We start from the raw sequence: 21,257 nt of genomic DNA on the forward strand, positions 1-21,257 counted from the left end.
AGCAGCTGGAGTTTAAAAACAAAGAGGACAACATCAACAATTAAGTCTCAGGCTCAAGGGTTAGTCCTATTACAAGCACAATATATGAAATATTTAGAGCTCCCCTTTGTGAGCCTCCTCATTAATTAATCCAGAAAACTCACTATTAGATGAACTGTAAGATACTACCTTAATTCATATTAGAACAGCAGATGTGGGTAATTAATTGCAACCTACAGGCTCTTTATTTAACCATATAATTGAAAATGTTCATCTGCAATAACTTAGAATAAGTGACACAATGAAATTGGTAAACCCACAGCTGTGAAAATGTTTTAACTGATTATGAAACCCTAAGCATTGACAGGTATAGAAATCAATTATAGATAATTTTCTTTCTAGAGAAGGAGTTTATTAAAACGAAGAACACACATCATCTAGTCAAAGACCTATTATCAGGACAAAAACAGTAGGCATAATGATGGTAAATGCATTAACCATTCCACTGGTTATGTTAAACTAAGATAAATATAGGGAGGCTAATAATAGAAGGCTACAGTGAAAATAAAAAGAAGCAGAGTATCAAGTCTGCCCAAGTAGTTTTGGCTTCAGAAACAGAAAGGGCCAAGAAACAACTGTGGATGGCACTCAAGCCCAGACTTTTCTAAATCCCATCACATGGCTAGCTAATGGCAGAATCTGGATACAAAGAAACCCAGGCAGGCTGGTTCCAGAGCCTGTAGGCCTAACCACTACACTATACTACACTACTAGAGCCAGAAACCATTGCTCTAGGATCCCAGTTTTTGAGACATTTCAAACAGTATTTTTTCAAACTTGTATTTATGAACTGAGAATTCAGCATAAGTAACATGATAGAATTGGGTTGGGTGGCACCTGGTGGTAGGGGACATGGCCCTAGCACTCCTCCCTCTCTCCCTATATGACGTCTGAGGTACCACTAGAACCTTAGACATCCAGAGAATTCATACTGGAAATCATTGTTCCACAAAAAAAGAGCTACTAGTTCTTGGGGAATAAAATTGACATCACATCTACTTGTTGGATCCTCTGCTCTGAGGAGAAAACTGGGCCAAAGAACATGAGTTTGGCATCATGCCAAATTTCCTGGGTTAACAGAGTCCATATCTTTCATACAGAATACATAACCCTCTATGAATCCATTTCTGTATTTATTTGTTATTGTCTTGGAGAAAATATAAGTGGTATTGGCTATACATGAGGTCAAATAGTTCCCTTGAGTGTGGGATTGACCTAATGACTCACTTCTCATGAAAAGAATATAGTAAAAGTTACGGAATGTCACTTACAAGATAACGTTACAAAAAGACTGTGACTTTATCTTATTTGCCTACTCTAGATTTCTCCATCACTCTCTCTGATGGGAGCCAGATGTCTTACTGTGAGCTTTCTTATGCATAGGAGCACATGGCAAGGCACTGATGTCTCTGGCTAACAGCTAGAAAGGATCTAAACCTGCCAACATCTATGCGAGTGAGCATGAAAGTGGATTCTCTTCCTTTTGGTCCTTGAGATAATTAGAGCCCCACCTGATACCTTGTGAAAGACCCTAAGTCAGGGGACCCAGCTAAGGTGCCCTGAAATTCCTGAACTACAGAAACTGCAAAATAATAAAAGTTTGTTGTTTTAAGCCACAAAGTTTTGGGATAATTTTTTACATAGCAATAGTTAGCTAATATACTATTGTGCCTCTCAGTTCATCACTGAAAACATCCAGGTCAGAACTGACTTCTACATTACTGTCTACTTGTGAATTTTATTATTATTTTTTTATTAGCATATAATGTATTATTTGTTTCAGGGGTACAGGTCTGTGATTCATCATACTTGTGAATTTCAAAAGAGGAGCAACAGTTCACATCAACAAATATTTTTAAACACCTAGGTATTCTAAGCACTCTGCTGGGTTCTGGGGTCAAAGATAAATTAATTGCTCAAAAGCAATATATAGGTTAGTGGAAGAAACAAAATGAAGTAATTATGATATAAGGTAATTACGGACTTAATGGAGATAAAGTATGGGGTATCATAACAATAGAAAGAAGGTACAAGTTATAAACTCAGTCGGGGGAAGATAGAAAAGTTATAGAGGAGAAATGTAGACTTGGGACTTGAAGTAGGAGTTTGCTAAACAGAAAAGAGAAGATCAATCAGTTCATTCATTTATCTCTCAAATATATTTGATAATCCAATAGTACCTAGCACAGAACATATGCTTGCCAAATTCTACTATTTCTTTAAAATCTGTATCAAAGTTTACTAGCTTCATGAAATCTCCTTACATCTCTAGACTCATTGAACTAATTATCAAGACATGTGATTAAATATCCTGGTAACTTTAGAGTAACACTGAGGCTCATAGAAAGAATTCATTACAGATAATCTTCCCAAATCACTGATACTATAAATACGCACTTTAAAAAAGCTACTTCGAGACTTCCTCTTGCATCCAATATACAGTAATAGAGACTAGTCTGGAGAAACCTATGTGGCTAGAGTTTATAAGACAGAGTACCTAAGACAAGAGAGCTACACAAAGAGAGGTACAAAGATCTGCAGAGAGCCCTCCTAGAGGATTAATCTGAGCATTGATCAGTGTGTGCATGTGAGGAAACTACTGACTGGGAAAAGAACCAACAAAAAAAGAGTAGTGATAATAATTCTCAGTGCTCACACAAGTCCAGGGTTAATGCTTACTCCTACCAACCAGACTAAAAACCTCATGATTCATGGGACACTGGGTAAAGTAAGAGACTTCTCTCTAAAGTTGGTTATTAGCCTTACATTGAGCACTGTTCTGGTCCTACCATTTTAAAAGCTAGACCTAAAGGGACCACATTATTTCCAAGTAAGTTAATTGCATGCCAGTAGAATTGGAAGGGTTGTCTTATGACTATATATAGAAATTTAAAAATATTTTCCACCTAACAACATAAAATTCATAATATCTGGAATCCAATCAGAAATTAACAGGAATGTCAAGAGGTAGGAAAATATGACTTATAATGAAAAGAGACAATAATCAATCAAAACTGTCTCCAAATTGATACAAATGTTAGAATGTTCAAAAAACAATAAAATAGTTTTTGAAACTATTCCATATAACTTCCATATAAGGAAGCTAAGTAGAGGCATGAAAGATACAAAAATGACCAAAATCAAATTTCTTAGAGATGAAAGTTATAACATGTGAGATAAAAATGCACTAGATGGGATTAGCAGCATATTAGACATTACAGAGGAAAAGATTACTAAACTTGAAGATATCACAATAGAAACTGTACAAAATGAAATACAGAGAGAAAAGAGAATGTAAGAAAAATGAAAAGAGCATCACTGAGGTTATGGACAGCACCAAACGTCCTAATGTGTATGTAATTGGAGGGGAGACAGAAAAAAAAATTAAAGAAATAATGGCAGAAAATCTTCCAAAGTTAATGAAAACTGCAAACCCATAGATGCAAGAAACTCAATAAACAATATAAGAAAGAAGAAAACTACACCAAAATAAATGTCAAATGAGCATATGGAAACATTCCTAAATCACTTGCCACTAGGGAAATGTAAATTAAAAGCACAATAAAATATCACCACACACGTATTACAAAGGTTAAAATAAAAAGGACTGGAATATTCTAAGTGTCGGTGAAGATATGGAGAAATTGGAACTCTCATACACTGCTGATAGGAATGTAAAATAGTACTACAGTTTGTCAAAGGTCAAACGCTTTGGAGACAGTTTTTTAATTTCTTAAAAAGTTATATATTAACCTATCAGATGATCCAGCTATTCGACTCTTAGATGTTTGCCCAAGATAAATAAAAGTATATGTTCAGGGGCGCCTGGGTGGCTCAGTTGGTTAAGCGACTGCTTTCGGCTCAGGTCATGATCCTGGAGTCTTGGGATCGAGTCCTGCATCGGGCTCCCTGCTCGGCAGGGAGCCTGCTTCTCCCTCTGACCCTCTCCCCTCTCATGTGCTCTCTCTCTCTCATTCTCTCTGTCTCAAATAAATAAATAAAATGTTTAAAAAAAAAGTATATGTTCATACATGTCATTGCAGATTTCCTTATAATCACTAAAAACTGGAAAAAATGTAAATGTCCATCAGTGAGTGGATAGATAAACACTGTGGCAGATCCAAATAGTAAATACTACTCACAGGCTGGAGACCTTATCTGATAATTTATCATGAAATGAACATTTTAAAATTTCACACTTACTGATCTTCAAACTTTCACTTTCCATTCTGCCTCCAACTACACACTATAGTCTTCCATTGTTCTCCATCATAATGAACTGGAAATCCTTTATTCAGTTGCTGACACCAGAAACCTAGAAGTTTTTGTTCACACCATCTTCCCCTAAACTCCCTTCATATGTAAGCCATAACCCAAATAATTTGATTTTACTCTCTAAATATTTTGCAACTCTGTTCTTGTCTCCATCTTTACTAATACCACCCACAATCAGGCAATCTTATAGATTATTGCCTCCTGATACATCTCCCCGCATAAATTCTTCTCATTTAGTTTATGTTTAACCTTTCAACTAAAGTTATTTTCTCAGAATGGAAATCTGATCACATTACCACTTCTTAATGGCTTCTCATTACTCTTAGGAGACAGACCTTCTTAACTCAGTTTATCATCCAACCTAGGGAAATTTTGAATAAAAATTAATTACACTTAATTACATCAAGCCAACAGGCATAGACCAGGACTTTCCTGAGGCATCAGGAATATGTTGTCACACTACAAATAAGTCCCTTGGTTACCTGACCCCTAATCTTTTTCTTCTTTTCCCACCATATCCCCTAGGTCTCTCTTAGTTCCAGATACACACTCTTTTACTGTCTCCTCGCCATATTTTCTACAGTCAGAAAGCTTTTACACATACAATTTCCTCTGCCTGGAAAACTCCGTCTCAACCTTTCATTTGTGAATGAGAGATAACGATTTTACATATTTTGGAGGGTTATTTTAAGGATTCAGAGTTAATAATGTAAACTACTTAGTTCACAGCACTGAAGGTAACTGTTATTACTATCACTGCTACTATTATTACTTCTTCCTCTCTTTACTTTTTTGTTTTGTATGTAGAGAAAGAATTTTATTAGGTAACAGAAAAACAAATGGATTCTACAAAACAAAAAAAGATGGCATTCTATGTAATAATTACCATCCAAAAAGTAATAGAACGGGAAATGACATCTCACAAGAACACCATTTGACAATAATAATAAGATCTGGTTTAGTAGTCACAAACTCCTTTAGTGCTTTTTTGTCTGGGAAACTCTTGATCTCTCCTTCGATTCTGAATGGTGCCCTTCCTGGATAGTCTTCTTGGCTGAAGGTTTTTTCCCATTCTTTTTTTTTCTCTTTAATTTAAATACAATTAATTAACATATAGTGTATTAATAGTTTCAGAGGTAGAGTTTAGTGATTCATCAAGGTGCATATAACACCCAGTGCTCATTCCATCAAGTACCCTTCTTAATGCCCATCACTCAGTTATCCCCACCCTTCTCCCCTCCAGCAACCCTCAGTTGGTTTCCTATAGTTAAGAGTCTCTTGCGGTTTATCTTCCTGTTTTCGTCTTATTTTATTTTTCCCTCCCTTCCCCTATGATCTCTGTTTTGTTTCTTAATTTCCACATTTGTCTGGAGAACAGTATGGAGGTTCCTCAAAAAGTGAAAAATTGAGCTACCCTATGAGCCAGCAACTGCACCACTAGGCATTTACCCAAAGGATACAAACATAGTGATCAGAAGGGGCACCTGCACCCCAGTGTCTACAGCAGCAACATCCATAATAGCGAAACCATGATAAGAGCCCAGATGTCCATTGACAGACGAATGGACAAAGAAGATGTGGTATATACAGACAATAGAATATTGCTCAACCACCAAAAAAATGAAATCTTACCACTTGTGATCAGAGTTTTCTTCCCATTCAGCACATTGAATAGATCATGACACTCCCTTCTAGCTTGCCAAGTGTCTATGGAGAGATCTGCTCCTTCCATCCTCGTGTTCATTGTTTCAAGCCTGTTTCCCATCTCAGTTATTATATTTTTCATTTCTGACTGATTTTTTTTTAACCCTTTTATCTCGGTGGTAAGGGCCTCCCTGAAGTCCTCCATTCTTTTCTTAATCCCAGTGAGTATCCTTAGGATTGTTGCTTTAAATTCTCCATCAGGCATGTTACTTCTATCTGTCTCACTTAGATCTCTGGCCATGACTTGATCTTGTTCTTTCATTTGGGATGAATTCCTCCATCTTGGCATTTTTGTCTAAGTCTCTGCCTTCTTCTGGGTGCAAGAAAAGTCTGTTTCCCACTTTGGAGAGAAATGGCTTAATGAAGAAGAGGGAATGTAATACCCAGTGTCTGGCACTTGAGCAAGCGTCTCTGGTGTGGGCTGCGTGTGCCCTGCTGTGGTTTGGATGCTCTAGTCTTTAGGTCGGTCATCTGCAGAGGCTCCCCCGGCCTGCTGTGGACAGTGTTTGGTCCCTGGCTGTAAATGTGGCCAGTTTGGACTAGGTGTGCTCTGCTCTGCTTGTGAAATGGGACCTGACGCTACCCGCACTCGAACTGCAGCCCCGCAGAACTCTCTAGTCAGGGGCTGAGGTCTGTGCCGGGGCTTGTGCTGCTCTTCTGGGCAAGGGGCCGGTCACTCTGGGACTGAGGCAGGCTTGACCGAGAAGGGCAGCACCGCCGGAGCACCAGGGCATGGGACTTGGCCTGGGCAGGTTGGGCAGCCCATGTCCTCCCTGTGCTCTTACCGCCCGCCCCAGGTGGCTCTGTGTTGATGCTGATGGGTAGGGGAGGAAAATGGCACTGGCCACCTCCTTTGTCTCCGGAGAGCAGTCTCCGAGCCGGCTGCCTTTCAGGAAAGCACTCTGAGAAGAACAATTCATCTCCCCAGGTGTGTCCCAGAACACTGTTTCCAGGCCATCTGCCCCTGGCTTGTGGGCCTGCCTCCTCACCAAGAGAGGCACAGCGTCCTGCGGCTTCTATCCCAGCCAAGCCTGCTGACTTTTAAACTCCAGGCTTTAGGGACATGATGTGGGCAGGGGCCTGCGCTGGTCATCACCCAGAAGACCAGGGCCTCACTGCGCTGGGACTGAGGCAAGCTTGACCCGGAAAGACAGTCTCACCAGAGTGCGGGGAAGTGGGGTTTGGTGGAAGCGAGTGAGGCAGCCTCTGCAGGCCCAGGACTGCCTCCTGCTGGTGCATCTGTGTTTCTGCTGAGGGACCAGGAGAGAAATGTCACCAGCGGGCTCCTGTGTGCCCAGAAGGGTGTCTCCAGTACTACCTCTCTGCAACTCCTCCAAGAAGGGCAAGTCATATCCCTGCCTTGTGCTACAGGCACTCTTCAGATGGCTTTTCCCATGCTGTCTGCCACTGGGGTGTTTCCCTGCCTTTTCTGCAGGAATAGGGCAGAGCCCTTAGGGCTCTGGGCCAGCCAAAAGCACCGACCTTTCAAACTCCAGGCTTGAAGCCCCACTGGCTGAAAGAACTCACAAAACTCAGCCCCTCTCTTTTTCCCAGCAAATGGCTTTGGGGAAATGTTCTCCCTGTGGGTTCCCCTCTGTGCTCCTCTGTCTCTCTCTCCCTCGCTTCTGTGACCGCAGCTTCTTCTCCGCAGCAGCAGTTCTGATCCCTTTCTCCCCCAGACCACTTCTCTGCCCTTCCTAGCCTCTTCGATGAGTCTTCTTCTCTCCCTTTAGTTGTGGAGTTTGTTCTGTCAGTCTTCAGGCTGATTTCTGGGGTATTTAGGGTGATTTGATAGTTACCTCTTTGTGTTCCATGGACAAGACCAGCCTAGGGTTCTGTTACTTGGCCACCATCTCAGCTCTCCTCTCTTTACTCGATTAACATCTACTTAGGTCCTTGAGTTATAAGCCAAATTATTAGTTCCTCAGAGATTCTCTCCCAACTTCCATGACTATTGACATATTCATTCAACAAATATTAATTGTGTGTCTACTATGTGCCAGGTAGGCCCAGTGTTAGGAACAGAGGATAATGGAGAGAAAACAACAACAAAATCTGTCTTTTTTGAGCTGATATTTTAGTACGGAAAACAGACAGTAAAACAAATTAAATAAACAACAGGCTGTTATACAGTGATAAGTGCTGGAAAAAAATAAAGGAGGGAAGAGATTAGAATATCAGAGAGGTGAGGTTTCAGTTCAAAAATAGGATGATCTGGAAAGAACTTACTGATAAAATTACATTTGAACCAGGATCTTAGGATAAGAAAGTAAGATAGTTACTAAGGAACTTAAGGTTGATGATGAATGAATAAGAATAGAATGGGGAATTACAGTTAGGTAGAAAATGAGTATTTTTGCTCTGAATTATATGGGAGGCTTTTTGGGCAGATCAGAGGAGTGACATGATCTGATACATATTTTAAAAGATTCACTCAGGCTGCCTTGTCAGAACAGGTTGAGGGGAAAACAGTAGAAGGGAGACCAAATTACCCTCTTTTAGGCATGGTGCCATTGGTGATCTTCATAGCTCTTATCACAATGGCAATTTTATGCGTGTTTGTCTGATTATTTGATTTCCTGTCTTTTCCACTAGACTGTAAACCCTGTGAGGCTAGGAAATATATATAATTCTGCTCACTATTAAATTACCAGTATCAAACATAGATCTTGAAACCTATTAGTTCCTCAATAAATATTTGTTGATTAGTTGAGTGAAAGAATGAATGTATATTATTATGTTCCAATTTTTTAGTTCTTTAACAGGTTGTAAGCACCCAGGTGATATTTAAAGCTATATTTTATACTTTTTTTCAATTTCTATTACAACTAACCTATACATGCTCAATAAATATTGACCAACTTGATTTGCTCTTCCCTAGTTAACTTTTATGTCTTCTACACTATAAATATTCTTGAAGAAAAACTTGTAGAAGAACAAAAGAAAACTTCTGAAAGTCAAGATAAACTTTAAAAAGTCTAAACAAGGAACAGGAACTCTTAAGGTCTGCATATTGCCAGAAACTATGAAACTCACACAAGGGAAAACAAATGATGTATTTTTTTTCTTGTCTTTTGGGAAATAAGACTAGATAATAGAAGTTTATTTATAATCATAGTTGCAAAATTGCCTCTAGGAAAGCAATAATAATGGGGCAAGTTATCTTGTTTCCTTATAAATCCAATTTAAAATAAGAAAAAAATTAACTAAAACTCGGTCATATTTGTCAAAAATGTACCGAGAGAACTAAGCTACAGTATTTACCACAAGTCTCAGTCCAGTTTACTAACATTGTAATATATAAATGTAGGCATTAATTGGCTGACTGAAATATGCAATAATAATACATTTTTTTTTTGTGCTTGGGAATACTTGATAAATTTTAAATACACAATAAATACATTATTCATTCTCTAGTGGTTCTTTGCTGGGCTGAAAGTATATAATGTTTTAAAATACGACGCTCAGAAATAGTATTTAAACTAGGCCAGTAATGGAGTCTTCACTATCTCTGATTACTTTTTCTTCTCTAAAGAAACCTTTACTTGCAAAATTGCTGTTATGGGCTCTCTTTCACTATGTGTCAAATTTTCATTACTAAATCAAAGCAACTTAATTTCTTTCCATGAACAATTTGTATGCAAATCATGGAGTATATACAGCATTCATACAACAGAGAAATTCCAATGACTTTGCCTCCTTTCCAGAAATATCCTTCAATATGCTTGTGTTTTGGTCACAATTAGTGCAGGTTTAGTAAAAGGCATCTTGTAATTCTTACATGATTGGACAAGCAATGAGGTAGAGACCTAAAACACAAATTTCAAATTGCTTTCATTTCCTTTAACCTATTTCTCAAGTATAAACTATGAACAACATAAATAATTTTTCAAAGCTCTAGCAACATATTGCCTATAGCTTCAGAGGCTGTGGAGTGTCATTATTATTATTATTTAATTAAACACACTTTCCTCCCCACCCTCAATTCTAACCAAATTAGAGAAAATGGAAAATATTTCATATATATATGTATATATATATATATAAGTAATAGTAAATCCAGTAAAAATATATGAATTTTTCCCTCTCAGTATTTTATTTAATTGTGATTTTGATAATTTTCCTGCGAAGAATATTTTCAGTAATAGTTATGAAATTGTATGAGAACTAGGGAAAACACCATGATGTGCAACCTAGACAGTCACAGAGTATCCCATACTAAGAATGGCCCCATGCTTGTTTTAATGCTCTGCTGTTGCTATCTTGAAGTTATCCCTATCTTTCTTTTTTTAAAAGACTCTTTTTTTTTTTAAAGATTTTATTTATTTATCTGACAGAGAGAGACACAGCAAGAGAAGGAACACAAGCAGGGGGAGTGGGAGAGGGAGAAGCAGGCTTCCCGCCGAGCAGGGAGCCCGATGCGGGGCTCGATCCCAGGACCCTGGGATCATGACCTGAACTGAAGGCAGACGCTTAACGACTGAGCCACCCAGGCGCCCATCCCTATCTTTTTTTAACAAGGGGCTCCATTTTTGTTGTTGTTGAGATCTGCAAATTGCATAATCAGTAAAGATGGCTAATCCAAGTAAATTAACTAGTTCAACCTTTAAGCAAACTGATAATATAAAAATTTCTGAACAAAGAAGAAAGCAATAGGTAGAATCAAAAATCTTTAGGTCCTAAGATAGCAGCTGAAGCAAATGATACAGCAACAAATAAGATAGAAACAAATGACAAAAAAAAAAAAAAAAGTGACACTTCATTGTGGTAAATATTTTTAACAAAATTTTCTTGTACTGAGTTAAAAAAATATTTTCAGTGCTATAGAAAATAAGCTCTAACCAGAATTGATCAAGAAAACATTTATCTTGAAAAGTTTTGAAAAACAAATTTTTCTTGCTTTTATAGTTCTTCTGAAATACATCCTTAGCACTCTAGCCTTTCACCAAGGACAGATGAAAAACAGATAATGGAAAGTATAATTTCCAAAAAAAATTGCCTTTTTTTTTTTAAAGATTTTATTTATTTATTTGACAGAGAGAGACACAGAGAGAGCAGGAACACAAGCACGGGGCGTGGGAGAGGGAGAAGCAGGCTTCCCGCCGAGCAGGGAGCCCCATGTGGGGCTCGATCCCAGGACCCTGGGTTCATGACCTGAACTGAAGGCAGACGCTTAACGACTGAGCCACCCAGGCACTCCTCAAAAAAAATTGTCTTATTGGTGAGGAATCTTGGGCATAACCTTAAAAATAAGAACAAAGCCAAATGTAGAAGTGGAAATACGATAGAATATAAGTGGAAATACTAAAGAATATACAGAAACAATAGACTTTCTCCTGTTAGCTTCTTTGAGGAAGCTTTCCATAGGTCCCCTCTCATTGGCTATACAGAAAATTGATTAAGAGCTCAGTTTTTGTAGTCAGCCAGTTTGGGTAAAAATTTAGACTCTGACTCTTAATAGCTGTATGATTTGGTGCAAATTAACATCTCTTTGAGCCTCAGTTTCTTCAATAAATCTATGTGATGATTAAATTAAATGGCATAATAAAAAAATAAGCAAAAGACCTGACTAAAGTAAATCCTTCATAAATATTCATTTCTTTGGCTCTCAGGTTAGAGCATCAACTCTATCAACAGGGTAGAGAGAGTAGCTTCCTACCAGATAGAGCAGACAGTGAGATGCAGGGCATCCAAATCATGCCTGGTGCCACATTTAAAGGTAAGGCAAGTCTAGCTCCATTGAGCAACTCATTCACTGGGGCTGAATTTGTGGAGAAAGCTCAGTATTTGGGAGTTCTTAGGACACTAATATAATCCAGCAGGCAGATTATTATCCCTTGGGCAACCAGTTAACCTCAGTGAGGCTTTAGAAGCCAGGACTGAAGGCTTAGAAAGAAGTCTGACAAGATGGAGATAGGAAAGGAGGAGCCTAAACAGAAGGCTAGACCTGAAAATTGGTGTGAGGAAATTGGGATTCCAGGGCAATTTCAGACTGAGTCAGCCAGTCATTCCTTTATAAGTACCTAATGTCTACTCTGTGCCAAGCTTAGGAGACAAACACAGATGCCTGGTCCTGGATTTAATGAATTTATTGTCTAAGGTGAGAGACAAATAAACATGTGATATCAATATAGTGAGAAAAGTATGCTAGAAATAAACCTGGTATTATGGGGCAAAGATGAGGCACTGAACTGGGGGAGTGACTTTTCCAAAGAGATAATGCCTATATTGAATATTGCTTAGAAGGCTATATAGGAGCTATCCAAGAGAAAGGTAAAAGAAGTTCCAAACATATAAAGGCTATAGAAATACTAGGCTCTAGGGTCCAGGAGAGAGAAAGATTCTCAATTTCATAGGAAGAGACCAGGTAAAATGTGCCTGAGGCTTTTGAATACTATCTGCTTAGGTCCAGATTAGTTAGTCCTAAAGCAGAATTAAATCTTCTCTGGAGAGTTCAGGTGGTCCAATGGGATGAGCTAGGAAGGCAGAGGCTAAGAAACTGAGGCAAGGAGAATAGGAACAATAATAGAGGAGACAGTAGCAAAGCTGGGAAATACACAAATAATCCCTGACTCTCATTTTCATTAAGATTCCCCATTTCTCCTATTTGAAACTTCTAATCAGTGACTAGTGAAATGGCTAAATATCATGGTATCTTCTTTTTCTTTTTCTTTTTCTTTTTAGATTTTATTTATTTATTTGAGAGGGAGACAGTGAGAGCAAGAGACAGCATGAGCCAGGGGCAGGGAGAGGGAGAAGCAGGCTCCCCACTGAGCAGGGAGCCCAATGCAGGGCTCCATCCCAGAACCCCAGGATCATGACCTGACCTGAAGGCAGACACTTAACTGACTGAGCCACCCGGGTGCCCCTTTTTTTTTCTAATCCTCCCATCAAGGTGATGATGAAGACAGAAATGGCCAAAAAATACCATTTGATAAGTGTTAGCTTAGACACTTTGCCAATTAGAAAACAGTCTGGAATAATCAGAAATCGATCTCTTATTCTAATTTGTCCTCATTACATAATTTAAATTCCTTATGTTTATTTGGATTGAAAATGTATAAGACCTCATCACCATCTTTCAGTAAACCTGCAATGGCAGGAAGACCAGTCATAAATAACCTCAGTAGGAGACACCTTGTTTCTTTTTTCCTTATGTTTTATTTGTCCTTAACTAATCTCTACTACAAGTCTGTGAAAAAATTCTGTGATAGCCTTGTATCTTACATAAATGTGTCTCCCTGGACCCAAACCAGACAATGCCATACACTGTAGGACATGTATACCTTAGGATAGAGGATCACTGAGAAGCTAGAAGGACCTCCAGCTTTTGGTCTCTTAGGCAGGTGACTACTTACAACAAGTGAGATTGATGGTGATTTATCCTATTTTTAATAATCTGTAAAAGAGAGGTTCCACAAGTTCTCTGTATTTACATCTCCCTCCTGACTTTCTTTTTATGGCCATATGCTTCATAAATTAAAAAAAGATAAATGAATGAATAAACATATGTAAATTTCAAACACAAGAAGTATAATAATAATATATCCCCAGAAAAGCTGTTCATCTTTTAAAAGAACTAGGGAACAGAAAACTCATACAATCTTAATACATACAATATGAAATGGAAATAACAGAGGTTATCAAAGGCTGTTAATTTCATAAAGTTAGAGAGGCAAAGATTCATAGTTTATCTTTCAGTTACTCATGAGTGGGCCAGAATGCTGTGAAGTTTGTAAATTCCTTCACAACACACACCTACACAAAATATTTTGTATTTGTCGTTTAGCAAAGACCTTTATGTAAAAGGCAGAGAATTTCCTGTGCACAAAATTTCAGTATTCAGAGGAGACACTTGAACAAAGAGACAAAAATTTCATTTTCAGATCCATGGCAAGACTTACTCCCATTTACATGATGAAATATCCTAAGAACAAAGAAACCTCAAATTTGGTCCAGATAACAGAAATTTCCTAATTATATTAAAAACAATTTATTGCCCTTGATACCTTCATAAAATGTGCTCTGGGAGTTTATTATGGAAAGAAGGGCTTGCATCTACTTTGTCATGTGTTAGGTATTATATTCTTCTGTGTTAATATATTTTTAGCTATTTTTCATAGAAAAACTAGGGGGTGTAATATATCTAATCCTAGGTCACTGGAACCAAGGGGACTTATAATTGGACTAATGACTTTTTTTTTTTTTTACTATGAGGGAAACTAATTAAGTAATAATTTTAAAAAAAGAAAAGAAAAAAGAAGTCTTCACCGTGTGTGATAGATTTTTTTCCCTGACAGCTAGAAGCCTACAACTTCTGAATTAATTTATCTGGTTATGAGAACTGAAAACTTATTAGAATAATTCAGTTTAACTCCTAAATTGCTCCACATTTGTGAAAGAAGAACAATGATTAAAAGTTATGTTTTCAAGTATCAAACAGCTCTAAATTTACTGTATAACATAGTTCAAAGACAATGAATCTTGCATCTTGAGATTAAAAAAAAGAATTTATCCAGTAACAAGCTAACCTATAATTTGAAATTTCTATCCTGAAAAGATACAATGTTTAACAGGGGACCAGGTGATTTACAGTTGTCTAAAGGTTAGCCCTACTTCGTTTGTAAGTAACAATAGAAAGTACAGTAAGATGGTAGAGACTTTACACTTGGCTACCTTTTATCCTCTCAGCCAGAAGGAGGTGCTCCATCATTGAAGCTAAGTGAATAGAGGGATCATGTCACAAAATTCAAATAGGAGGCATGGCAGATATGTGTGGGCTAGAAAGGAGAGTTGATTTTTCATGATGCTACATATAGTCAGCTATCTCCTTAGAAGATACTCAGAATTGTTAGTGAAGGAGCATCTGGGAATGATATCGTCAAGATGATAGAGTAAGAGATACCAGGCTTTCTCCTCCTGCCTCCCCACCCTCCAAAAAACAAAAAACAAACAAACAAACAAAAAACCCACAAAACCCAATGAGTTATCTATGAAGGAAATAGCCCTGGGAGAGCCCAAGAGTTCAATTAAGAACCTGTAGCAACACAATGGGATGAAAAGTGGAGATTAACAACACTGGCATAGCTGAGATGTCTAGAGATGGCTAGGAGCAAAGAAGGTCAAAGGCTATCAGTATCAGCCATACAGAGAATGCCACCATGGTCTCCAGTGTTCTGCACTGCGGAGGACCCCAGTAGCCTTTGCTCTGAGTATCTCAACAGCCACTGAAGCTGAGGGCAGCCACAGACTCCCTCGGCTTTCACAGTGGAGAACCCATAATGTTTGCTGGTGTGGACTTCAGTGGCCGGCTCCACAAAGGACACTAGCAGCTTTGGCCACCAAGGTAACCAACAGCCACTGTCACTGAAGACACCTGGAGAAGGAGATGTTGCTATGCACAACCCCCACCCCAGAAGGAACTGCTGTTGCACCACCCTGGCACAGAAGCTGCCCCTTCCATCAACCCTGGACATGTCCGGAACTCCAGAGCACCAGCTGCTCTACACATGCCTGCTCTCCAGACCTGCTGCAGCACCATAAGCCTCTGTACCTTAGACTCCAGAGCCACAGCCACAGTGAGCAGTCTGTACCTCAAACCTCAGAGCCATGGTTGCTTGGCATATGTCCATTCTCTAGGCTCAAGCTCCATAGGCACTCAGCAAGCACCCTTACCTAGGATGGCAGAGCCATCTTGGCCAACTTGGCTGCTAAGAATTCCTACAATCTTCATCAATGCTGACCTCAGTTGACAAAGCTACAAGAAGAATATCCAGCTAAGCCCTCCTTAGAGCTGGCACTGCTACACTACACCCAGCTGGCACCCTCATGCTCACCTGTGGATGAAGGTCTTTCTCCACCTAAAGCAGTTAATAAATTCTAGAAGTGACTGCTCCATTAAGTGTGCACCCATCAATGCAAGGCTATAAGAAACAGAAAAAAATCAAGGAAACTTGACACTATCAAAGGAATATAGTGATTTTCCAGTAACTGACTACAAAGATATAGAGATCTATGAATTGTCAAAGAATTAAAAAGAATTGTTTTAAGGACCTCAGCAAGCTACAAGAGAACATAGATAGACAATTCAACAATATCAGGAAAACAATACATGAACAAAAGGAGAAGTTCCAAAAAAAGATGGAATTTATAAAGAAGAGCCAAACAGACATTCTGGAGCTGGAGAACACAACAAATGAAATGAAAAATGCAATACATAGCATCCACAGCAGATTTAATCAAGTAGAAGAATCTGTAATATGAAAAAGAATTATTTAAAATTACCAAATTAGAGAAACAAAAAGATAAATGAATGAAACAGAGTTAAGAAAGTCTATGGGATTTATGGAACATCATCAGAGAAAAATGCACACATTATGGGAGTCCCAGAAGGAAAAGAGAGAGAGAGAGTGAGAGAAAAGGGAGAAAGGTTATTTAAAGGAAATAATGGCTGAAAACTTCCCAAATCTGGGGAGAGATATTGATATCTAGGTATAGGAAGCTCAGTGGCCCTCAAACAGATGCAACAGAAAGAGGACTTTACAAAAACACATTACAATAAAACTGTCAAAACTCAAACACAAAGAGAGAATTCTGAAAGCAGCAAGAGAAAAAAAAACTCATCTCATCTCATACAAGAGAACCCCCATCAGACTATCATTGATTTTTTTTTCAGCAGAAACCTTGCAGACTAGGAGAGAGTGGGAGGATATATTCAAAGTGCTGAAAGAAAAATAAAACAAAACAAAACAAAAAAACCAACTGTCAGCCAAGAATACTGTACCTAGCATGCCTGTCCTTCAGAAATGAAAGAGAGATACTTTTCCAGACAAACAAAAGCTGAGGAAATTCATCACCAAGACTTACCTGAAAATAATTGCTAAAAGGAGTTCTTCAAGAGGAAATGGAAGGACAATAACTAGCAATATGAAAACATATGAAAGAAAAGAACCTCAATAGTAACAGTAAGTATATAGACAAATTCAGAATATTCTATTACTGTAATGGTGGTGTGTTATTCAATTTTAACTTTAGTATAAAGATCAAAAGATAAAAATAAAATAATAAAAATAACTACACCTACAAATATTTGTTAATGGATACACAATATAAAAAAAGTAAATTGTGCCATCCCAGAAACAAAATGTGAGGCAGAGGGGAGTAAAACAGTAGTTTTTGTGTGCAACCAGAGTTGTTATTACCTTAAATAGACAGTTGAAACTGTAAGATGTTTTATGTAAGCCCCATGGTAACCATGAAGTAAAAACCTATAGTGGATACACATAAGATAAAGGCTAACTAACAAAAAAAGAGAGAGGACACAAATTACTAGTATCAGAAATGAAACAGTGGATATCACTACAGATCCCATGGACATTTAAAAATAGTAAGGGAATACTATGACCAGTTCTATGCCCACAAATTTGATAATCAAGATGAAATAGACGTATTGCTCAAAAGACACAATCTGCCAAAACACAAACAAGACGAAATAGATGATCTGAATAGACCTGTATCTATTAAAGAAATTGAGTCAAAAATTAGTAACCTTCCCAAACAGAAAGTATCAGAGCCAGATGGGTTCACTGCTGAATTCTATCAAAATTTAAGGAAGAAATTATATCAATTCTCTACAATTTCTTTCAAACAATAGAGGGAAAGGGAATAGATCCTAGCATATTCTATGAGGCCAGTGTTACCCTACTACTAAAACCAAGCACATTACAAAAAAAGAAAACTACAAACCAATATCTCTGATAGATATGAAAATCCTCAATAAAATATAGCGAAATGAATTAAAAAAACATAAAAAGGATTATAACCACTACCAAGTAGGATTTATTCTAGATATGTAAGACTGGCTCAAAATTTGGAAACCACTTACTGTAATCCATCCCATCAACAGAATAAAAAAGAAAAACCACTTGATCATATCAACAGATGTAGAAAAAGCATTTGATAAAATCCAACACTCATTCATGACAAAAACTCTTAGAAAACTAGGAATAGAGGGAAACTTTCTCAACTTGATAAAGACTATCCACAAAAAACCTACAGCTAACATCATATGAATGATTAGAAAATCAAAGCATTCCCTCTAAGATTAACTACAAGGTAACAATATCCCCTCTCACCATTCTTTTTAACACATTACTAGAACTCCTTGCTAATGTAATAAGGCAAGAAAAGGAATAAAAGTGTACAGATAGAGAAGGAAGCTATAAAGCTGTAAAGCTATGTTCACAGATAACATAATCATCCAAGTTGAAATTCTGAAAGGATCCACAAAAATTTCCTAGAATTATTAAGCAATTATTCAAGATTGCAAGGTACAGGGTACACAAAAGTCAGTTGCTTTCCTATATACCAACAATGAACAAGTAAAATTTGAGATTAATAAAACAGTATCATTTACATTAGGATAAAAAATACTTAAGTATAAATCTAACAAAATATATACAAGATCTATATGAGGAAAACTACAAAATGCTGACAAAGTCAAAGAACTAAGTAAGTGGAGAAATAGTTCATGTTTATGTAAGAAGATACCATTTCAATGATCAAGATACATTTCTTCCTTACTTTTTCTGAAGATATAATGCAATCCCTATCAAAATCCCAACAATTTTTTTTTTTGGACATCGACAGACTGATTTTAAAGTTTATATAGAGAGGCAAAAGATCCAGAAGAGCCAACACAATATTGAAGAAGAACAAAGTTGTAATGCTAATGCTACTAAACTTCAAGCCTTTCTTTAAAGCTACAGTAATCAAGATAGTATGGTAATAACAAAAGAATAGACAGATCAACAGAACATAAAAGGGAGACCAGAAACAGACAGACATAAATAAAGTCAACTGATACTTGACAAAGGAGCAAAGGCAATAGCATGGAGCAAAAGCGTCTTTTCAACAATGGCATATCATTCACTGCTATAAAAATGATTTATCAAGCTCTGAAAAGACAAGGAGGAATCTTAAATTCATATTACTAAGTTAAAGAAGCCATCCTAAAAAAATACATACTGTATAATTCCAAATATATGACATTCTGGAAAAGGCAAAGCTATACAGAAAATAAAAGGATTGATGATTGTCAGGGGTGGGAAGTGGGAAAGAAATAAATAGGCAGAACACAGAGGATTTTTAGGTCAGTGAAGACACTCTATATGATATAAAGATGGATCTATATCATTAAACATTTGTCCAAACTCATAGAATGTACAATATCACCAGTTACTCCTACGGTAAACTACAGACTTTGGGTGATTAAGATGTGTCAATGTAGGTTCATCCTTTGTAAAAAGTGTACCAGTCTGATGAGCTATGTTGATAATGTGGGAGGATATGCATCTATAGGGGCAGAGGGTGTATAGGAAATCCCTGTACCTTTCTCTCAACTTTGTTGTAAACCCAAAAGTGCTCTAAAAAAATTAAGTCTTAATTAAAATTATAAGCAAGATCCAAGTATATGCTGCCTACAATAGACTTACACATAGGCTGAAAGTGAAGAGATGGGAAAAAGTATTCCATGCAAATAGACAGCAAAGACAAGAAGGGTAGCTATACTTATATCAGACAAAATAGACTTCATGTCAAACCTGTAACAAGAAAAAAAGGAGATCATTATATAATGATAAAGGTATTAATTCATTGAGAGGATAAAATAATTATAAATATATATGCACCCAATATTGCAGCATCTAAATATATAAAGCAAATGTTAACAGCTCTTAAGGGAGAAGTAGACAGATATTCAATAATAATAAAGGACTTTAATACTCCACTTTTAACAATGAGTGGAACATCCAGACCAAAAATTGATAAGGAAATACTGTACTTGAAATACATTTTAGACCAAATGGACCTAACTGAAATGCACAAAATATTCCATCCAATAGCAGCACCACACATTCTTCTCAAGCACACATGGAACATTCTCCAAAAAAATTCATATGTTAAGTCACAATATAAATCTTAACAATTTTAAGAAGACTGAAATCATACCATGTATCTGTTCTGACCACAGTGGTCTGAAAATAGAAAGTAATAACAGAAGTAAGACTAAAAAAAATTCATGAAACTAAAAACATATGGAAATAAAATGACATATTCCTGAACAGCCAAAGAGTCAAAGAAGAAATCAAAAGGGAAATATCTTGAAAGCAATGAAAATGGAATTACATCATACCAAAACTTATGGGATGCAGCAAAAGCAGTTCTAAGTGGACAGTTAATACAAAAATATCTACATTAACAAAAAAGAAAGATCTCAAGTAAAATCCTAAGTTTATACCTCAAGAAACTAGAAAAAGAACAATAAACAAAGCCCACAGTTGGCAAAAGGAAGACAATAAGACAGGTCAGAGCAGAAAGAAAGGAAATAGAGACTAGAAAAACAATAGAAAACATTAATGAGACTAAGGTGGCTTCTTAAAAAGATAAACAAAACTGGGAAATCTTTAGCTGGGTTAATTATGAAAAAAAGGTTGAAGATCCAAATAAATAAGTCAGCAATGAAAGAAGAAACATTAAAACTGATACCTTAGAAATATAAAACATCATGAGACACTATTATGAACAATTATATACCAACAAATTGTATAAATAGATAAATTCCTAAGAATATGCAACCTACTAATACTGAATATTGATGAAATAGAAAATCAGAACAGGCCAATAATGAGAAAGGAAATGGATTCAGTAATTAAAGCCTCCCAATAAACAAAAGTCCAGGATCAGATAGCTTCACTAGTGAACTCTACTGAACATTCAAAGAATTAATACCAATCCTTCTCAAACTCTTCCAAAAAACAAAAGAGGGAAGACTTCTAAACTAATTTTATGAGGCCAGCACTACCCTGATACCAAAACAAGATAAGGACATTAAAAGAAAAGAAAATTACAGTCCAATATCCCAGATGTATATACATGCAAATGTCCTCAGCAAAACACTAGCAAACCTAATTCAATAGCATGTTAAAATAATCATATATTATGATCAAGTGGGATTTATCACTTAGATGCAAGAATGTTCAACATATACAAATCCATGAATGTGATACACCACATTAACAAAATAAAGGACAAAAATCATATGATCATATCAGTATATGTAGAAAAAGCGTTTGACAAAATTAGTGTCCCTTCCTTATAAAAGCTCTCAATACTTAGGTAGGGAGGGAATGTACCTCAACATAATAAAGGCTATATATGACAAGTTTACAACTAACATCATA

The 21,257-nt window shown here is 37.0% G+C and overlaps 1 protein-coding gene across 4 annotated transcripts in view; it reads right to left on the reverse strand.

Moving 5' to 3' along the window:
- Window positions 1–21,257, reverse strand: part of LOC118019268 (serine/threonine-protein kinase TNNI3K) — a 306,409-nt gene that overhangs the window by 205,503 nt on the left and 79,649 nt on the right. The window lies entirely within an intron of this gene.

This window comes from Mirounga leonina, unplaced genomic scaffold, assembly GCF_011800145.1.
Source record: "Mirounga leonina isolate KUSES-001 unplaced genomic scaffold, KU_Mleo_1.0 Mir_173, whole genome shotgun sequence".
NCBI lineage: Eukaryota > Metazoa > Chordata > Mammalia > Carnivora > Phocidae > Mirounga > Mirounga leonina.